At 40.9% G+C, this 7,640-nt stretch overlaps 1 pseudogene; it reads left to right on the forward strand.

Moving 5' to 3' along the window:
- The first annotated feature begins 6,903 nt into the window (after positions 1–6,903).
- Positions 6,904–7,479, forward strand: LOC145059547 (zinc finger protein CONSTANS-LIKE 13-like; annotated as a pseudogene).
- The last annotated feature ends 161 nt before the right edge of the window (positions 7,480–7,640 follow it).

The raw sequence follows: 7,640 nt of genomic DNA on the forward strand, positions 1-7,640 counted from the left end.
GGGGTAGGTCTTGAGATAACTTTCACCGGAACTATGGGTTGCTTGAATGCCTCTTGATGCCATTCACATGGGTGTATGTCGTCATCATGGATCACTACAACTCCCTATGGACCAGAGGAGATCGAAGTCAACAAGCAAGAGAGACCTCGCCTCTACTAAATACAACATTCGACGTTGGCAACGCCAACATCATAGAAATCCTCCACCATTTCAGCTGATGAAGGCAGTGCAACCATGATGATCATTTGAACATCCAAAAGTCTCTCGCCACCGGTCATGGATGAGCCTTCCAATGGCATAGCCATTGGAGCCAGAAACACAGCCAAACAGTTAGCACGATGTGATGCTGGGAGAGAATCATAGAGATCAACCTCATAGTGCTCTAACTTCCCCCGATATCGTTTCCACAGAACATAGTCCATCAAAAATAGAGACTCGACACCTGCCAAAACAATAAAAGACTTGCTAGTTGGTTAGTCTGTAAATAAAAAGAAGGAGAAAGAGAAGAGAACAAGATCAAAAGTACTTACCGTCAACAAAGGTATAGAAGATATGCATATTCCCCGATACAAGCCAGACATGACTTATTCCAAACCAGCAAGTAGGACCTCCGAATAATCGGCCTAGATCGTCTTCAGAGAGTCGGCAATAGCCTGGTTGTGCGGAAATAGCTTAGGAGGAACATCCGAGAAGTTATTCGCCGATAGTTCTCTTGACCAACTCGTACCTGGTTAACCCACAACCATTTTTCTTGCCAGTTCTTGGGAGTTTTACCATCAGGAACCAGGATGTGACCACCGCGATAGCCGGAGAATGTAAAGTTGTCACCAATGGCACTGAATCGGAAGAAGAACTTGAAGACAAAGAAATAAAGAAGGATATCATTAGCCTGACAAATCATCTCAAATGCCACCATCTTGATGTTGGTGTTTGGGGTGAACATTTGAATTCTCCAACTATTTTTCTTAAGCAGCTTTTCCTGAAAAATCAGTTAAGGGGAGACGAAATCCTGCATCGAACGTTTTCAGATAAATGCCAACTTTCCCAGGAGGAGGTTACAAAATCATCGAATCTACAACAGGAAACTCCACTTCATCCGTCATAGAAAAGCCATAAGTATCTCGCAAAAGTTCAAAATCTGTAGAAGATGGAGCGGTGTCAGGTTGGTTTCCCATGAAAGTAGAAAAAGAAAGAAGAAAAGGAAGGTTAAATAGGAGAGGAAGAAGGAACAAGATAAAAGGTGTAAGCAAAATAAGGAAAAGATTTTCGCTTATATGGAATATGGAAAGGCGAGATATTCAAAATCAATGACAGATGATGTAACTCACTGGCATAATGGGCAGTTACATCGCCGGAAAAATCGAAGCATCACTCGAACCCCAGCTTGACGCATGTACATGTAGTTAAGTACAGAACATCATAGGTAGCCTAGCAAACTCTATAGCTACTGGACAAGGGGACTTGATAACGTGCCCCTAGCATGGGACAGGAGTTGCATTCGGTCGCGTTGAAGCTTCTTCAAGGTAGATCGCTAGACCAAGCTACTCCCATCATAGCCGTCGCGACGAAGTCTTGCACCCGCGGGCGTCCCCTTAGAGTCGGACATCTGTATAGAAGGCCTAGCCCTGCAACGGGCTCCTTCCACCACGCGACAAACCTAATGGATCCAAACAGCAAGGAGTATAATCATAGCATTACCACATGAACCAATAGCTAGCTCTTGCACAATGATGAGCACGATTAGCCAATCAGGGCGTCGGATCCTGTCAGACCTGACGACCTCTTCTCACACACGAACTGGCAGGAGGTCTCAATATAAAAGGCCTCCTCCTCCACCTTTAAGAGTACGTCTTTCCCTCTCATTTCAAACCCTAAACTCTCAGTTTAGTTGTTGACCTGTCCGTTAGAGCGTTTTCCTGGACCTCCTCTTAGAGAACGGCTGGCGGTTTTCCCTTGTTATGACCTCGCTGGTCTTCCCAGAGTAATTAGAACCACCACATCAAAGAACCATAGGACCAGGTTGCATCATGTGTGTAACACTCCCAAATCAGGTATTACCTTGAAGCCATTGAAGAATTTTAAATATAGCATAATAAGTCCCTTAAGTACGTTGGGCGTACTTATGGGTACGCTTAGCGTACTTTGCAAGGAGGATCGCGGAGCGGTAGCACGTACGCTGGGCGTACGTGCCAGATGACCAAACCCTAATTTTCGGACTTGAGGCCTATTTAAACGTCCTTAAGCCTCTTGGACCTAACCGTAGACAGCCTCCATAGCTGAAACATCCCAGAAATACGACCCCAAAATTTTTGTTTTAATATTACTACAAATCACATCATCGAATGTCATATATAATAAGAACCATGGAATGAGTAACTCAAAAGTCATAGTAACTGTGTCAAAACAAAACTGTATCAATCATATCAAAATATCTGAATAAAATTCCCACGATAAAACTAAAGTTGTGGTGTGTGTGATGTCATCAACCCGAGCTCTTCCCTTTACTAGCGGAAGTACCTAAAACCAAAACCAAAACTATAAGCACGAAGCTTAGTGAGCTCCCCCAAACTACCACATACCATGCAATAACATATAAACAACTATTAGGCCTTGCCCACTGCATCGGGCCGAAGTCCGGAAACTGCATTGTACCAAAGTCCGAAACTGACTGGGACCCCGTCCCCTGCATCAGACTGAAGTCTGGAACTGACTGGGACCCCGTCCCCTGCATCAGACCGAAGTCCGGAACTAACTGCATCGGACCGAAGTCCGGAACTGACTGGGACCCCGTCCCCTGCATCGGACCGAAGTCCGGAACTGACTGAATTGGAACAAAGTCTGGAACTGACTGGAACCCCGTCCCCTGCATCGGACCGAAGTCCGGGACTGACTGAACATAGCATAGCATAAACATACCAACTAACATGAATACATATAATGCATACTACATCAGACCAGAGTCCGGAACACATAACACAAAACATGCTTGAATCACAAAGACATCAAGCACTCTAACTACTGCATCGGACCGAGGTCCGGAACTACTGCTAACTAAACGAGCCGGAATTGTGGCCGCAGACCCGTTCATACTTGAAGGAAAACTCACCTCGCAACGCTGGGTGCGGAGATGCTAGATTTGAAACTGTCTGACTACTGCTCCGAAACTCCCCGGCTACAAATCCCATAAACACTAAATCAAATACTGAAAACAAATCTCAGGGTAAAATGACTATTTACCCCTGTCCAAGTCAACTTCCAGGTCAAAGTCAACTTTCAGTTGACCAGACTCGCCGAGTTGGACCGCCAACTCGCCGAGTCCCCATCATCCATTCTAATCCTCTACTTGCTTCTACTCGTCGAGTTTGACAAAGAGTCGACGGGTTCTTCTTCGATACTAACATCGAGTCTACTCTTCATCCGACTCGCTGAGTTGTATGAACAACTCGTCGAGTTCCCTTTCAACAGAAGAACACACCCAGTCTTTGACTTGTCGAGTCGTATGAACAACTCGTAGAGTCCGACTGCTTCCAGATCCAAGTCTTAACTCACTGAGTCATTACTCTACTCACTGATTCACCCTAAACTCACAAATCGGGGAAAAACCAAGGACTCACGACTCGACTCGCCGAGTCTGAAGAACAACTCGCCGAGTCCCAAGCATGCCATTACTATACAGTCGATTTTTCTCGATTCCAATGCATCCAATTCATAGATATGGGTTCCTAGGACTGACTTCACACGTAAAGTTTCTAACTTTACGTTCATGCATGCTCATAATAAGCTAAAATGCTGAATAAGGAGCTAAAAGAGGAGATCTAGGTTTGGAATGGGTGCGTAGCTCAATAAAGGTGGCAACCTTGAGCTTAAGGAGTCCTGAAGTGCTTAGATCTGAAACCCATTCATCTTAACTACCCAAAAATCGACCTCAAAGTCTAGAAAAGGCTCAAAAGCAACACTAGCAAGCTTTTAAGGAGATCTACATGATGACAAGCAAAGATTCAAGATTTATACCTTGATGGAAGCTGGAAAGACACACTAAACTCAGATCTTCTTTTCTCCTCTTGAGAAACCCTCTTCTATCTTATTCTTCTAACTTCAAAATGCACCAAAATCCTTCAAAAAATGAGAAATACTCCAAGAATGCTTAAAGGGAGGCTAGGGTTTAGTAAGGGACGTTCTGAGGGTAATGGAGGCTGGTTTGAGGCGCATAATGATGTTTAAATAGGGTGAAAACCCTTGAAATTAGGGTTTCATCCGGACTGGCAGACTCACCGAGTCCAAGAATATGGACTCGTCGAGTAGCCAACTTAAAACGCGTGTAGAACCTGTCTCTACTCGACGAGTTAGGCTACAGACTCGTCGAGTACCCCTCTATAATTGAAAATATCTTTGTTTAAATCACATACCAGAAATGGGGCGTTACAATAGCCTTATTTCGTCCTTCTACTCTAGAAAGAGTTTGTGAGATCATTTTTGAGCTTAGAGAGTGTATATGTGGCCATTTTAGTGTCCATTCAAGAAGGAGAAGTTGTCAAGCAATCTTGGAGTGACATTGGGCTTCAAGAATCTGCACCTAGTTCACCTTGAGGAGCTTCTGGAAGTATAAATCTTTGATCTTTCCATATTATTCATTAGATCTAGTTAAGGTTTTCTAGTTTTGTCCCTTTTGGATGGTTTTGCACCTCCTCTTGTGAGTTGAGCAACTCCAGAGGCGGGAAATGTTAGATTTGGGGTCCATTGGTCCATTCATAACATAAAAATGAAGTCTTGATGGGTGTTTTGACCTCATGCATGGATTAATATCCTTAAAAAGGTCTTAATGGGGTTGTTGGGAACATATGAGACATGCAAAGGCAGAAAGTTGCCAACTTTATGCCCTAGGTCGTCTTAATAAGCTTAGATTTGACTTTTGAACGTGAGAAAATCGAGTATTAAGCACTTAATGGAGAAAGTTCTTAATCTGTTAATACGCAGGGCGTAACCTAGCGTACGCAGCGCGTAAGGGCCAGGGACTCAGTACGTTGCGTGTACCAGGATGGTACGCTAAGCATATGTACAATAGTTGGACTTGGATTTGTTTTGGGCCTTTGAGCTTTTGGGCCTCAATTAGTCATTGGGCCTGGTCATGTTTTAGGTTAGTGGGACAGTTTATTTGTTTTGGACCATGGATGTTATGATTGGGCTTTATTGGGCCACAAGGCCCATTAATGACTTTGGATATGGACTTTGGGCCCATTAACTAATGAAGACCTTTTGGGCTTTTATGAAAGGACTTGGGGATTTGGGTTCCCTACTTAGATAATGTTTAATCCTAACATTGAGTAATGTTGTTATTATTCAGCATGAGTGTCTACGGACTGTTTGGAGAGTAGCCTTCGGATTCTACACACAGAGGTGAGTCTCCCCACCATACCAATGGGTCTAAGGCACCAAGGTCGGCCCATTAATTGTTATGTGATGTGATAGTGGGTTATAAATATGTGATATGCTTGTTATTTGTGACATTTTCATGAGAGACCTCGAGGGGGTTCCCGAGGTACCTAGGTGTAAGACCTTGGAGGGTTTCCGAGGCATCCTCGGTAAAGACCTCGTGGGGTTCCCGAGGCACGTGGGATAAGACCTCGGGGGGTGCCCGAGGCACCCGGAGTAAGACCGTGGAGGGTTTCCAGGGCATCCTTGGGCTAAGACCTCGGGGGGTTTCCGAGGCACCCGAAGTAAGACCATGGAGGGTTTCCAGGGCATCCATATATGTTGTATGCATGGCTTATGTGGTATATGTAGCTTTATGGCTAATATGATATGTGATATGTGGATTGTATGTGCGGTATGCTCTGGGGAACTCACTAAACATTAGCTTACAGTTTGTTGATTGCTTTCAGGTACATCTGAGCCCAAGGGCAAAGGCAAGGCTTGATGGCACGGCATCCACTCTCTCACCGATGTTTTATGGGACACTCTGATGTTTTTAAATAAAGCTGTAATGGATGTGGATTTGAAAACAATTGTTTTGGGATTTTATGGTTTATGAAAATATGTTTGATTAATTAAAAATGAAAAATTTATTTTGAGAATTTGGGTTGTTACAATATATATATATATATATATATATATATATATATATATATATGTATGTATGTATGTATGTATATATATATATATATATATATATATATATATATATATATATGTCGTTATTTATTAAACACCACTTTCTTCTGGCGGTATCAAAGTGTGTAAGAAATTTTTTTTCCCTAAGTCGTTGATGGTTTCAGTCCTGCTGTTGAAAAATGTGTAGAATTAAGAGTAGATTTAAAGGATGTCTATGAGTATTTGTTTTTCAAAAAAAATTTATTTATTTAACTTTTTGTTCTTTAATTTTAAAGTTGTTTAGCTTAATGTAAATTTAATGGAAAATAACGAAACAATGAAAACTAAGGATTAAATGATTACTCTAATATCAAATAATAAACATGAGTTTTTGAAAGTTTAACATTTTAACATTTAAATTTGTATCTTTTTTCTTGATATTTATACACTTTGTTACAAATTTTAATTAACTTATGATATTTGAAATAATATATACTTGGGAAAATCATAGAAAAATTGTGCCTATTATATGTCAGTGCTTAAAGAAACCTTTATATTAATTTTTTTCTTTTTGTATGATTTAACCTTTATTATTTTAGAGCTTTATTGTTTTAATGTCTATAACATACATAAATGATGACATCTAAATAGATAATCATATTCCATTGCTCGGAGAACATGGATATTTCCTACCAACTACTTCAATTTTGATGCACGAACTTCAAACTAAGTTCATATCTGTCCATACCTGATTTTTTAATCTATTCAATTTCAATTCTTTTAATTAATTTTAAAGAGATTTTTTTTTTAAAAATCATGCTTGATTCACCTCCTCCTACTGGGGAACACTCCTATGGAAGTCTACTGAGTTGTCACCCTTGTAATTTCTGTAATAAATCGACGACGCTTGTGTATTGTAGAGTTGATACCGCCAAGCTCTGTCTCGATTGCAGTGATCGAGAAGTTCATTCGACTAATTAGCTTTTCACTAAGCACACACGCTCGTTGCTTTGTGATGTTTGTGATTCTTTGCGTTGCTTTGATTTTCTGCTCTACCGATGATGTTGCTCACTGCCAGAATTACAACTGAGAGATGTATAACAAGTCGAACTCTAATTCGAATCGAGTTCGTCGGTGACACACGACCGAAGACCTCTTGAAGGGTTTATCAGTTGTCCTTTTGTTACTGATATGCTAACGATGTTAGGGATTGAGGATTTAAGCAAAAAAAAAAGGCTTTTACTTTGTGGTAATTGTGAGGAAGGATCCGAGTCTTACGGGTTGGGTGATAAGTTTTTAGATTATCTTATTTGGGACACTCATTCGTTTGCAATCCTTGATGACCTTATTGTTTCTAGTGGGTCTTAACATAATTACATAATGATCTATTAAAAGTGGGGTAGATAGATTCAGGTGTAAGATACGTTGGGTAATGAGAACGGTTAACCTAGGCTTACAGGATAAAATACAAAATTTAGGTGGTTTCTAGAAGAATAATGGTTATTATGTACTAAAAAATTATATAATGGTTTTTTTAACATTGTTATATAATA

The sequence above is a fragment of the Lactuca serriola genome, chromosome 6 (genome assembly GCF_051521515.1).
Source record: "Lactuca serriola cultivar US96UC23 chromosome 6, Lser_US96UC23_V15, whole genome shotgun sequence".
In the NCBI taxonomy this organism is placed as follows: domain Eukaryota; kingdom Viridiplantae; phylum Streptophyta; class Magnoliopsida; order Asterales; family Asteraceae; genus Lactuca; species Lactuca serriola.